This window comes from Somniosus microcephalus, chromosome 6 (genome assembly GCF_052327205.1).
Source record: "Somniosus microcephalus isolate GS21.2 chromosome 6, FLI_Smic_1.0, whole genome shotgun sequence".
In the NCBI taxonomy this organism is placed as follows: domain Eukaryota; kingdom Metazoa; phylum Chordata; class Chondrichthyes; order Squaliformes; family Somniosidae; genus Somniosus; species Somniosus microcephalus.
This window is the reverse complement of record NC_140992.1, coordinates 186,451,487-186,465,665: the sequence shown is the minus strand read 5'-3', so window position 1 is coordinate 186,465,665 and position 14,179 is coordinate 186,451,487.

Genomic DNA, 14,179 nt, shown 5'->3' with positions numbered 1-14,179 from the left:
TGGCTAAATTTTTCTTGAATATATCTGTGCACCAGAGCAAGTCTCTAATTCTTTCCACAACTGTCTAATGTAGGCCCCTTTCAGCTTAAAAGAGCAGACTAATGAAAGCTTCCAACCCCTCACACATGTCAGTGACTCTCCTCAGCTTTTAACATAAAATGGAAGCTTTCCAGTAACTCAAGTCTCTAAATAAGGTCTTAGAATCACTGAATCATACAGCACAGAAGGAGGCCATTCAGCCCACCATGCCAGTGCCAGCTCTTTGAAAGAGCTCTCCAATTAATCCCACTCTCCCCACTCTTTCCCCATAGCCCTGCAAATATTTATTTTCCAAGTATTTATCCAATTGGCTTTTGAAAGTTACTATTGAATCTGCTTCCAACATCCTTTCAGGCAGTGCTTTCCAGATCACAACAACGCGCTGTGTAAAAAAAATTCTTCTCATCTCCCCCCTGGTTCTTTTGCCAGAAAGAAAGAACTTGCATTTTGAGCACAGGAAGATCCCACAAACAGCATTGCAATAATTACCAGATAATCTGTTTCAGATGTTGGTTGAGGGATAAATACTGGCCAGGAGACTGAGGAGAACTCCCCAGCTCTTCTTCAAATTGTGCCTTTTTACGTCCGCTTGAGAGGGGCAGACGGGGTCTCATCTGAAAGACGACACCTCCAACAGAGCAGCACTTCCTCAGCACTGCACTGGAGAGTCAGCCTGGATTTTGTGCTCAAGTCTCTGGAGTGGGGCTTGAACCCACAACATTCTGACTCGAGTGTGCTACCACTGAGCCAAGGCTGACACCTCAAACTGGATTAACATTTTGTCTAAAATAATGGATCAAGGGAAATTCATTAACTTGTTCCTTACTGATTACACATGGCATGATTTCAACTCGTGAGTTTTAATAACGAGAAGATATCCATGTCTGTCTGAGGCTAATTCCCTGCTGTATGGAGAAGTTAGTCCCTTGGTCTCTGGAGCCCCTGAACATGCATAATATATTAGCATTATCCTGTAACCTGAATAACTCTATACAGTAGTTAGCAGTCAGCACGGGAGAGCGTGAGCCACACTCCACAATACAGATAAATCGGCTCCATTCCACATTCAACTGAGCAGGACAATTGAAATAAGTACTTTTGTTTTATATAAAGTAGCATCTTAGGTTACTAGTAGGCACGCTACTTGTTACATAGTTACATATCGGTGGATGCAGTAATAATACATAAACTGATAATGCCTGCTACTGTGAGAGAGTCTGGAGGAGGGAGGTGAGAGACAACAAAGAAGGAAATAAAGAAAAGCTTGTTAGATCTTCCAAGAGTGTTACACCAGGTGGGCTGTCCTTCCAAGTTGTGATTCAAACTGTGTCAGAACAGCTTTCCCCAGGCTACTTTGTCCAAAAGTACATCGCCATGGTGATGAAGAGACAGATACCGCTCCGGTGCCAGGATAAGATGCTGTTCAACATCCCATCTCCTCTCTTTTGTCTTTAATAAAAGAAGACACACACTTAGCAGGCCATTATGCCAAGTGCTACATTTAATGCCTGAATCTCCCAGCCTTCTCGTCCCCAAGACGAAACTTTACAAACTGCCTTATTTTGGAATGCTACATTTCCTTTATTTGATGACTTGATGTCAGTTTGGCCCAGTGATCGCACTCTCTCAGTTCTGAGTGAGAAACCTGTAGGGTACGAAACCCTTCTCCTGGGCCTTGAGCACATGCAGGCTGACACTTCAGTGCGCTCCGGAGGGAGTGCAGCATTGTCGGAGGCGCCATCTTTTGCATGAGATGTTAACCCGATGGTCACATCTGTTTGTACAAGTGGACACAAAAGATCCTTTGGCACCATTCAAAGGAGAGCATGAGATTCTTCCATTAATTTGGCCAATATTCCTCCCTCAACCAACACCACCAAATATGGATTCATCTCATTTGCTGCTTGTGGGATATTGTGATCAAATTGTCCGCTGCATTTGCCTTCATAACAACAGTGACTGCACTTCAAAGAGTAATTAATTGGCTGTTAAACACTTTGGGAGGTCCTGAGTTTGTGATAAGGTGCTATCACCCCTGTTCTCGCAGACTGGTCAACCAGCACCTCAAATTTACATTTCCCATCATTGTGTTCAAATCGCTCCATGGCCTCACCCCTCCCTAACCTCCTCCAGCCCTACAACCCTTTGAGAACTCTGCATACCTCTAACTCTGGTCTCTTGTGCATTCTGACTTCCTTCGCTCCACCATTGGCGGCCGTACCTCCAGCTGTCTAGACTCTAAGCTCGAGGATTCCCACCCTTAAACCTCTCTGCCTATCTACCTCTCTTTCCTCCTTAAGATGCTCCTTAAAACCTACCCCTTTGACCTGTCCTAATGTCCCCTTCTTTGGCTCGGTGTCAATTTTTTGTTTGATAACGCTCCTGTGAAGGGCTTTGGGACGTTTTACTATGTTAAAGGCGCTATATAAATGCAAGTTCATTCTTTAATTTTCTCCCGGTACTGAAGGTGGTGAATGCTGGGTGTGTATCACACTCAGGTGGCCATTCTCCATGTGTGCGTCCACACTGGATAGGGTAGGGATTTTGGAAAGTGAGAAAGTAGCATGGTGCCACAGAAGGTTAGCAGCCTGCAAAGTGCAGATCATGCAGAATGTCCAATGATTATCTGGTCATTAACACATTGCTGTTTTTGGACCTTGCTGTGCACAAAATGACTGCCTCGTTTCCTACATTACAACAGTGACTACACTTCACAAGTATTTCATTTGCTGTAAAACGCTTTGGGACATCCACGAAAGAAAGACTTGTATTTATATAGCGCCTTTCACGACCACCGGATGTCTCAAAGCGCTTTACAACCAATTAAGTACTTTTGAAGTGTAGTCACTGTTGCAATGTAGGAAACGCGGCAGCCAATTTGCGCACAGCAAGCTCTCACAAACAGCAATGTGATAATGACCAGGTAATGTTTTTTTTGTTTTTACGCTATATAAATGCAAGTTCTTTCTTTTAATCCTGGAGGATTGGCAACCCCTACTCCCCTTCCTAATCCCCACCTTCCCTGCGAGCAGACACTGAGCCTACCTCCGCCTGGCGCAGTAGCACAGATGAGATTGAGGGTCAAGTGCCGCTTATCACCCATCCCCCACCTTGGCACTGTGCGCCAGGGAGACCCTTGCAGGCGGGCTCTGCTTCTCTGCCTGCGGACCTCTCATGCTTGCAAAGAAAACTTTTGCAGCTGGGTAAAATAAATCGCCACGGGCAACAGAATCATCATTCCCACCCACACAATATTAAATACAACTTTTACTCATTTCCTGTCACAGAATCATCACAGATCCAGTTCAACACAACAACACTGGCTACGGGCGCACAAACTGCCTTATTTTTTCCCCCGGCGGGGGTGGGGAATGGTTTTGAAAGTGGTCAATTCAGGCTCCAAAAGGAGGTGGTGTAGTTTTAATTACAAATCACAGTGGAGAGCAGTGAAGGCGGTGGGGACGCTCAGTCTGCTAGATATCCCAGGAACAAAAGGCCTGACTGACAGCATCTCCAAGACTCAGGAAGTTTGTGGTCAGACAGATCTGAACATTCATCCACAGCAATTTGTTGCAACTATTATTTGACTTTTGGAAATGAACAGGAAAAGGGCTGACTGCTGCAGGCGATTATTTGGAAACCCAGACAGGGTAATAAGACATTTGAAGATGTTTCAGTCCAAGCATGTTTGATCGGTGAACAAACTCATTTCTTTACCATCTCCTTCTTAACCCTTCGATTTACAGCCTCGCTATTTTGTTGGCTTCACACTTTGGGGGGCGGGGGGGGGGGATGAGGGGACAGGGGACAGAACACCACACCCACCCCCTCCCCCGCCTCCATTGGCTCAGTGGGTAAAGGCTGCGTGTAACTGGAGTGCCGTCTTTCGGATGAGACGTTAAACCGAGGCCCCGTTTGCTCTCTCAGGTGGATGTAAAAGATTCCATGGCACTATTCGAAGAAGAGCAGGGGAGTTCTCCCTGGTGTCCTGGCCAATATTTATCCCTCCATCAACACCTATAACAGATTACAATAGCAAAATACTGCGGATGCTGGAAATCTGAAATAACAACAGAAAATGGTGGAAACACTCAACAGCTCAGGCAGCAGTGAGGAGAGAGAAACAGAGTCAACGTTTTGAGTCGGGGACCCTTCGTAAGAACTAGAAAAAGTTAGAGAAGAGGGATTTTTAAGCAGGGACGGGAGGAGGGGAGGAAAGAACAAAGGGAAGGTCTGTGATAGGATGGAAGGCAGGAGAGATTGACTGACAAAAGCGATGATGGTGCAAGGCAAAAGGAAAGGTAATGGGACAAGTTAAGAAACAAAAGATGACTCTAGATGAGGTGTGAATGATGATGGCAGCATCATTAACAGTTACCATGTGAGAAAACAAGAGAGAAGAAAAATAAAGAAATACAGGGGCCGAGGTTATAGTCTGAAATTGTTGAACTTGATGTTAAATCCAGAAGTCTATAACAGATTATCTGGTCATTGTCACACTGCTGTTGTGGGAGTGTGCACAAATTGTTTGCCGCGTTTCCTACATTACAACAGTGACTGCACTTTCAGCATGAGATGAGTGGATGGTGATTTGGGAGGAGGTGAATGGACAAATGTTGCATCTCCTGAAGTTGCCATGGAAAGGACAGCTGGAAGAGCGAACGAGGATATCCTCTCCGAAAGGTGGAGTGAAGACTATGTGCTCAGTAGTGGGATCATGTTGTTGGCAATGTTCTGTTTAAGCTGCGTGACGGCATAGTGGGTCCGAGCGTCCTGTGCAGCCGGTGAGCTGGCTTTTAAATTGTGAAAAAAATGTGCGCGCGTGGAATTTTGAATGGGCCGTGCAGTCCCTTAAGGTCCCTCAAAATAAAATGACAGGGAACATTGGTGACGGAAACAGCAGAAGCTGATCTGCTGAATACGGAGGCTGTTGGGTGGAAGGTGAGGACAGGGGGAGCTGGGGTAAGAGCAGAGTCCTGAGAAATGGATCGGACATGGTCAAGTGTCCAGTTGACCACTGTTTCGGGCAAGCTTCAGCTTGAGGATAAAGGATACATTTCAGAAGCTTTGCTGTGGAAATAAAGACTTGCACTTCTATAACCTTAGGATCTCCCAATGAAGTACTTTTGAAGTTACTGTTGTAATGTAGGAAACGCGGCAGCCAATTTGTGCACAGCATGCTCCCACAGACAGCAATTTGTTAATGACCAGATAATCTGTTTTAGTGTTAATTGAAGGATAAATATTGATCCAGACTCCGGTGAGAACACCCCGCTCTTCTTTTAACAGTGCCACCCGAGTGGGCAGATACGGCCTTGGTTTAGCGTCTTACATAAGAACATAAGAAATAGGAGCAGGAGTAGGCCAATTGGCCCCTCGAGCCTGCTCCGCCATTCAATAAGATCATGGCTGATCTGATCCTAACCGCCAATCCACTATCACAGAACCATCTCCTGAATCTAACAGAATTAGACACACGAAATAGGAGCAGGATCAGGCTACACGGCCCCTGGGCCCGCTCCGCTACCCACAGGGCCATGACCGATCCGAACCTAGACTCATGTCCAAATTCCTGCCCGCTCCCCATAACCCTTAATTCCCTTTACTTCTAGGAAACTGTCTATTTCTGTTTTAAATTTATGTAATGATGTAGCTTCTACAGCTTTCTGGGGCAGCATATTCCATGGACCTACCACCCTCTGAGTGAAGTAGTTCCTCCTCATCTCAGTTTTGAAAGAGCAGCCCCTAATTCTAAGACAATGCCCCCTACTTCTAGTTTCACCCATCATCGGGAACATCCTCCCCGCATCCACCCGATCCAACCCCTTCACAATCTTATATGTTTCAATAAGATCGCCTCTCATTCTTCTGAACTCCAATGAGTAGAGTCCCAATCTACTCAACCTCTCCTCATATGTCCATCCCCTCATCCCCGGGATTAACCGAGTGAACCTTCTTTGTACTGACTCGAGAGCAAGTATGTCCTTTCTTAAGTATGGACACCAAAACTGTACGCAGTATTCCAGGTGCGGTCTCACCAATACCTTGTACAACTGAAGCAATACCTCCCTATTTTTATATTCTATCCCCCTAGCAATGAAAGCCAACATTCCATTGGCCTTCTTAATCACTTGCTGCACCTGCATACTAACCTTTTGAGTTTCGTGCACCAGGACCCCCCGATCCCTTTGTACTTCAGTACTTTCCAGTTTCTTGCCATTAAGATAATAACTTGCTCTACGATTTTTCCTGCCAAAGTGCATAACCTCACACTTTCCAGTATTGTATTCCATCTGCCAAATCTCTGCCCACTTACTTAGCCTGTCTATGTCCCCTTGCAGGTTTTTTATGTCCTCCTCACTCACTACTTTCCCTCCCATCTTAGTATCATCTGCAAACTTTGATATGTTACACTCGGTCCCCTCCTCCAAATCATTAATATAGATTGTAAAGAGTTGGGGACCCAGCACTGACCCCTGCGGAACACCACTAGTTACTGATTGCCAGTCTGAGAATGAACCATTTATCCCAACTCTCTGCCTTCTGTTAGATAGCCAATCCTCTATCCATGCCAGAATATTACCCCCAATCCCGTGATGTTTTATCTTAAGCAATAATCTTCTGTGTGGCACCTTGTCAAATGCCTTTTGGAAGTCTAAATACACTACGTCCACTGGTTCCCCTTTATCCACCCTATATGTTACTTCCTCAAAGAACTCCAGCAAATTTGTCAAACATGACTTCCCCTTCATAAAACCATGCTGACTTTGTCCTATTAAATTATGATTATCCAAATGTCCTGTTACTGTCTCCTTAATAATGGACTCCAAAATTTTACCTACCACAGATGTTAGGCTAACCGGTCTATAGTTTCCAGCCTTCTGTCTACTGCCCTTTTTAAATAAGGGTGTTACATTAGCAGTTTTCCAGTCTGCCGGGACCTTTGCCGAGTCCAGGGAGTTTTGGAAAATTATTACCAATGCATCCACAACCCCTACCGCCACTTCCCTCAAGACCCTAGGATGTAAGCCATCAGGTCCAGGTGATTTATCCGCCTTGAGTCCCATCATTTTACCGAGTACCACTTCCTTAGTCTTGTCCGAATAACAGCACCTCCGACAGTGCAGCACTCCCTCAGTACTGCACTGGAGTGTCAGGCTGGATTATTTGTTGAAGTCTCTGGCATGGGACTTGAACCCACGACCCTCATGACTCAAGAAATGAGTGCTACCATTGAGCCATGGCTGACACCAGTGTGAAAATCACAGCAAATGGCACAGAGAGCAAGAAACTGGTGTGGGATGGGGAGATGGCATCCTTACAGGGGGCGGGATGGGTAGAGATATAATCAAGGTGGTTGTAGGATTCTGTGGGCTTATAATAGGTATCTGTGGAAAGCCCATCACCAAGGATGGGAGAGAAGTCCAAAAAGGGAAGGGAAGAGTTAGACATTATGCTCTTTCCACCTCACCCTGGAGCAGAATACAACACATTTCCACATCAAGGGGTTTGGGTGATTCATAAACCACAAGAATGAAGCTTAACCAGTTTGTATCAACATCATCTCAACTCCCAGGTATCTGTGAACAGTCTGGCTGCATTATTCTTTATAACAAATATGAATTTAAGTTTAAAAAAAGCCTTTCTCTCTTCCCCTGCCTGAACTTCGGTTCCACTCACCCTCTCTGTACCTGGCCACGCGACTATTCTTTGTGCGGCAGGAAGTGCCAGCAGGCCATTCAACCTTGGAGTGATCACAGTCTACCCTTATCCTGTTCTCACTCAACACAGGTTACCAGACAGGGATCAGGAGCAGGGAATCTGGCTGATTATTGCCCATCATAGCCCAGGAGCACTGTGTCCAGCCTGTAATATCCCAACCCCCGCCAAAAGCGAGAGATCATTTCAAATGGTGCGGCGTTTAGCATTTCAATAGCTGAGCTGAGGCAGTTGGTAAGCACACTGCAAATACAGCGCAGGCCCGCACATGGGTAGCAAAGGGTTTCACTGGTGTTATCAGGGATTACTTCACTACGCAGTACAAGCGAGTCATCTACCTTCAATATTTATCAACCGTTAACTTAGTGCTTGGGGGCAACGACCTGTGTTTTAGGGAAACTCTTTGGGGTGAATTGTCATTCTTACCAACGGGCAGAGAATTTGCGCTTTCAGAATTTGAGTTTTTCTCTCCACGAATGTTGCCTGACCTGCTGAGTTTTTCCAGCATTTTCTGTTGTTACTGCACTGGGAGTGTCAGCTTAGATTATGTGTTCAAATCCCTGGAGTTAGTAAGCCAGTGAAGAGAGAAAGTCTGAGATGGGCATCCTGCTCATTATCAGCCAGGGGATGGGCCGGGGACCCTACAATTAGGAGACGGGCCGGGGACCCTACAATTAGGAGACAGGTTCCTTCCATGTAGAATGCTGCACAAAGCTCCTTTGCTTCCAGCTGGTGACCAGATGTTAACAATACCAGGCCCTGCCCTTTGACCTGATCTTGTGTCCACATATCTGTGATCGCCACCCACCTGCGTCTCTGGGGGGCTTGCTCGCAGGCCCCCTATTTGGATAACTGACACAGAAGATGGTCCAAGGAGAGCAGTCCCCACCCAAACGGCCACAGTTTTCAGCCAGCTGGTGAGCTGGAGCAATCCCGAACCCTCTCAAGACGTCACCTTTGACCTTTGACAACGAGTTAGCAGCGATCACGGCACAGCTGGCCTGTTATAACTAGGAAAGGTGAAGAAATAGTTGCAGAGCGGGGGTGAGGGGCGGAGATTGGACGAGACTTTCAAGTACAGTGCGGGTGTAAAATGGGCGATATCCGATCGGGTGGCCATTAAGCCAGTGGAAAAGAAAATCCAGTGGGACGTATATTGGGCGGCTGATCCGATATTTTACACTGCCGCGAAGGTTGAAAGTTCGAGCCCTTGTCCGTTCACATCTCCCACCCTCATCCACCCAATTACTCAAATTAAACACAACAGCAGAGAGCCGCAGAGCAGGCGATTACCTCTCAGGATGACACGGGCTTTTAAACTGGAACATTTCACCTGCAGTGAGAAGCAACCAGCAATTTTCAACGTGTACGACAGGCTTTTTACCGACTGGGTCAAGAGAAGCTGGCTCTCAGTGTGTATAGGCATAGCCAAATGGGTGGGTGAGCGCTACAGGCTAGGTTTGGACTGACTTGGCCGATCTGAGAGGTGGGTGCAGTATGATGATACAGTTGCCTTGGGCCACAGAGGATGATTGGAAAGCAAAAAAAAAATCACTGTCCCATTTTTGATAATTATCCAGCAGCACCTGCCTGAAAGTGTGTGTGTGTGTGTAGATGTTGAGTGAAGACTCGACTGTGCTGCATCCCACAGTCAAATAGCCCACCAACACTCACCATTGAGGTTCATACATGAAGAATGGCTGTGTGGGCAGGGAAATGCTGGCTCGTTACTATTTACAGAGGAGGCGGAGGAGAAACAGGACCTGGGGGAGGGGTTGAAGAACTGAACGAATGTACGCGTTGTTTATCACCCATTGGTCTCTCAGCCCCACTCCTCTGGGTCTGTCTCCTCCTTCATGCACCTCACCTTGTTCCAGCTCTCTGACCTCCTTTAAATCCTTATCGTTTACCAAGCCCCAGAGTTTCACACCGAAATATCCTCTAATATGCACTAAGCACCAATTTTCAATCCCCTTGCCCGCTCTCATCTGAGTTCACTGCCCTCTCTAAACCTCTCCCTCTGCATAAACTCTCCTACCCAGAACCAAGGCCACCCCCTCAACCTTGCCACCTCCTGTGGCCTCTCTACTCCTATGGTCTCGCTCACTGACAAGATCATTTTCAGTCACTTCCTTGTATCCCACATCCTCCTTCCAACCTTGTTCTGCATCTGCCTCAAAGATCTCCCTCAACAAGTCACTTCAAGTGCATATTCCCACGCCCAACTGCCTAATCCTTGGCCCTCCATTCGCCATAATTCGGCGGGTGTTGATTTGCTCAACCATTCCCTCCCCTCCATCTCTGATCGCCTAGTTGCCAGCAAAACCTTTACTGTCTCCCACCTTGGTCATTGGCCCTGGTATGACCCCCATCTTCACTCCAGTTCAAGGGGTGCAGACTTGAACATATCTGCTTCACAGCTAGTTTAGCTGTCCATCACCAGAACTGGCTGGACCACACCACGTCAAGCGCTAGTGGGTCTCGCTCTCCTCTGCCAAATCTGCTCACTACTCCAGGATCATCCTGGAAAGCAACGATAACCCCCTGCTTCTTTTCTCCACTGCCAACTTAAACCCCTCTGCCCTGCTTCCTCACCTCCAACAACACGTCTGAGGAGCTCACTGACTACTTTGTCACCAAGATTGAGACCGTATAGTTAGCTGCCTCTGCTGCTACCCCCTTCCCTTTCCCACTGAACTAAACCTTGCACCCCCCCAATCTAGCCCTCAACCCACATCTATCTCTAGTTTCTTTTCCATCTCCCTTATGCCCTCTGAGCTCATTTCATTCATTAGACCCACCTCCTGCTCCCTTGACCCCCATTCCCACAAACCTTCTGACCACCCAACTTCCCTTCCTGGTCCCTATAGTAGCTGACAATGTAAACAGTTCACTCTCCTCAGGTACTGTCTTCCTCCCTTTTACATAGAAACATAGAAGATAGGAGGAGTAGGCCATTCGGCCCTTCGAGCCTGCTCCGCCATTCAATGAGATCATGGCTGATCATCCAAATTCAGTACCCTGTCCCTGCCTTCTCCCCAGATCCTCAAGAAATATATCCAACTCTTTCTTATATATTTAATGAACTGGCCTCCACCACCCTCTGTGGCAGATAATTCCATAGGTTCACCACTCTCTGGGTGAAGAAATTCCTCCTCATTTCAGTCCTAAATGGTTTACCCCTTATTCTTAGACTATGACCCCTGGTTCTGGACTCCCCGGCCATCAGAAACATCCTTTCCGCATCTAGTGTGTCCAGACCTGACAGAATTTTATAGGTTTCGATGAGATCCCCTCTCAATCTTCTAAACTCCAGCGAGTATAAGCCCAATCGACACAATCTCTCCTCGTATGTCATTCCTGCCATCCCAGGTATCAGCCTGGTGGATCTTCGCTGCACTCCCTCCATGGCAAGAACGTCCTTCCTCAGGTAAGGTGACCAAAACTGCACACAATACTCAAGGTGCGGTCTCACCAAGGCCCTGTACAACTACAGCAAGACATCCTTGTTCTTCTACTCGAACCCTCTTGCTACGAAGGCCAACATACCATTTGCCTTCTTAACCACCTGCTGCACCTGCATGCTTACCTTCAGCGACTGGTGCACAATAACACCCAGGACTCTTTGCACTTCCCCTTCTCCCAATCTATTGCCATTCAAATAATTATCTGCCTTCACTTTGGTGGCAAAAACAGGGATAACCTCACATTTATCCACATTATAGTGCATTTGCCATGTTTCTGCCCAATCACCCAACCTGTCCAAATCATACTGGAATTTCACGACATCCTCCTCACAGCTTACCCTCCCACCCAGCTTTGTGTCGTCTGCAAATTTGGAGATATTACATCCAATTCCCTCGTCCAGATCATTAATATATATTGTGAACAGCTGGGGTCCTAGGACCGATCCTTGCGGTACCCCACTAGTCGCTGCCTGCCACTCGGAAAATGACCCGTTTATTCCAACTCTTTGCTTTCTGTCCGTCAACCAGTTCTCTATCCAAGTCAGTACCTTGCCCCCAATCCTATGTGCCTTAATTTTGCACACTAATCTCTTATGTGGGACCTTATCGAAAGCCTTCTGAAAGTCCAAATACACCACATCCACTGGTTCTCCCTTATCTATTTTACCGGTTACATCCTCAAAAAATTCCAGTAGATTAGTCAAGCATGATTTACCTTTTGTAAATCCATGTTGACTTTGTCTGATCCGGTCACTGCTTTCCAAGTGCTGTGCTATTACATCTTTTATAATAGACTCTAGCATTTTCCCCACTACCGATGTCAGGCTTACCGGTCTATAATTCCCTGCTTTTTCTCTACCACCTTTTTTGAATTGTGGGGTAACATTAGCTACCCTCCAATCCATGGGTACTGTTCCAGAGTCTATCGAGTTCTGGAAGATGACCAGCAATGCATCTACTATCTCTAGGGCCACTTCCTTAAGTACCCTGGGATGTAGACCATCAGGCCCTGGGGATTTATCGGCCTTCAGTCCCATCAATTTTCCCAACACCATTTCCCTACAAATACTGATTTCTTTCAGTTCCTCCCTCTCATTAGACCCTATGTTCCCCGGCATCTCTGGGAGGTTATTTGTGTCCTCCTTTGTGAAGACAGAACCAAAGTATGTATTTAGTTGGTCTGCCATTTCCTTGTTTCCCATTATATATTCCCCTGATTCTGACGGCAAGGGACCTACGCTTGACTTCACCAATCATCATCACCCCATTCCCAACAAAGCAACCCGTTGACCCCTCTATCCTTGGGCCATCTCCAACCTACCTTTTCTCCTCAAAGGACCTGAACGTGTTTTTGCCTCCCAAATCTGTGCCCATCTTTCCCACAACTGCATTTGAATCTCTCCAATCAGGAGCATAAGCATTGAAAGGGCCTTAACTAAAGTCACAAACAACATTCTCTATGACCATCTTTCCTCATCCTCTCTGCAGCCTTTGATGCAGTTGACCACACCATCATTTTCCAACACTTCTCCATTATCCAGCTTGCTTTTGCTCGATTCCACTCTTGCCTATCTGAGCAACTCTAGCAATGGCTTCTCTTCCCACACCATTACTTCTGGAGTCTAATGATCTATCATTAGCCATCTCCTCTACATGCTGACCCTTTAGACATCATCAGCAGACATGGGGCCAGCTTTTATATGTATGCTGAGGACACCCAACTTACCTCACCAACACCTTTTAACCCTACATTACAGCAGTGACTACACTTCAGAAGTACCTTCATTGGCTGTAAAGAGCTTTGGGATGTGCGGTGATCATGAAAAGCACTATATAAATGCAAGTCTTTTTCTTTTAACCCCTCCACAGCCTCTCCTGTCAGACTGCTTGTCCAATATCCAGCCTTGGATCAGCTGCAATTTCCTCCAGCCATTGTCACAAACTCCATTCCCTTGCCATGGTCTCAGGCTGAACCAGGCCGTTTGCAACTTTGACATCCTATTCGACCGAGTGGAGCTTCTGATCCCATATTCTTTGCATCACAACAACAGCCTACTTCCACCTCTAACATTGCCCGCATCTGCTCCGACCTGAACCCATGTCACAGAAACCCTCATCCATACCCATCACCTTCAGACTCCACTACTCTCCTGGACAGCCTCCCATCCTCACCCTCTGCAAAACTTCAGCTCATCCAAAATTTGGCTGCCCATTGGTGCTATCCTGCACACCCATCACTTCTACCTTGCTGACCTACATTGTCTCCCAGTCCCACACACTTTAAAATTCTCATCCTCATGCTTAAATCCCTTCATAGCTTTGCTCACCTCTGTAACCTTTCCAGCCCAATAACCACCCCTCCCTCCCACCGAACACACCATTCCTCCAACTCGAGCCTCTTGTGCATCCTCCCTTCCTTTGCCTCACCGTGCCTTCAGCCAACTAAAACCCCATTCTCTCAAATGCTCTCTTCTCCTTTAAGACCCTCCTTAAAATCTACCTCTTTGACTAAGCTTGTGATCACCCCTTCCAAAATCTCCTCCTTTGGCTCTATCCATTTTCTAATTCCTCCATTAAATGCTTTTGGACGGTCTTCAGGCGCCATCTAAATGCAAGCTGCTGTTTGATCCGTACTGAAGACCAACATTTTTAAACAGGGAGAAGGAAAGGAATACTGTAAAACATCCAGGCAGCACAGTTAAATGTGCCATCCATTTTACAAAATAACAGTAGCCCTCCCCCTTACAATTATCTCCCGTTGCTTACTGAAGGCAAATCAGACATTGAAGGAACGCCAACAGCGCTGGAAGTGGCTCTCCCAAGTGACCATTCGTCACGTGTGAGCTTGGACATTTGAGTGTCGACAGGATATTTCAGCATGGAATGCATCACAGTTGAGCCTGATCCTGCCCTCACATGCACTACACATTCGGAATCCCTTATCCAAGCTCAGT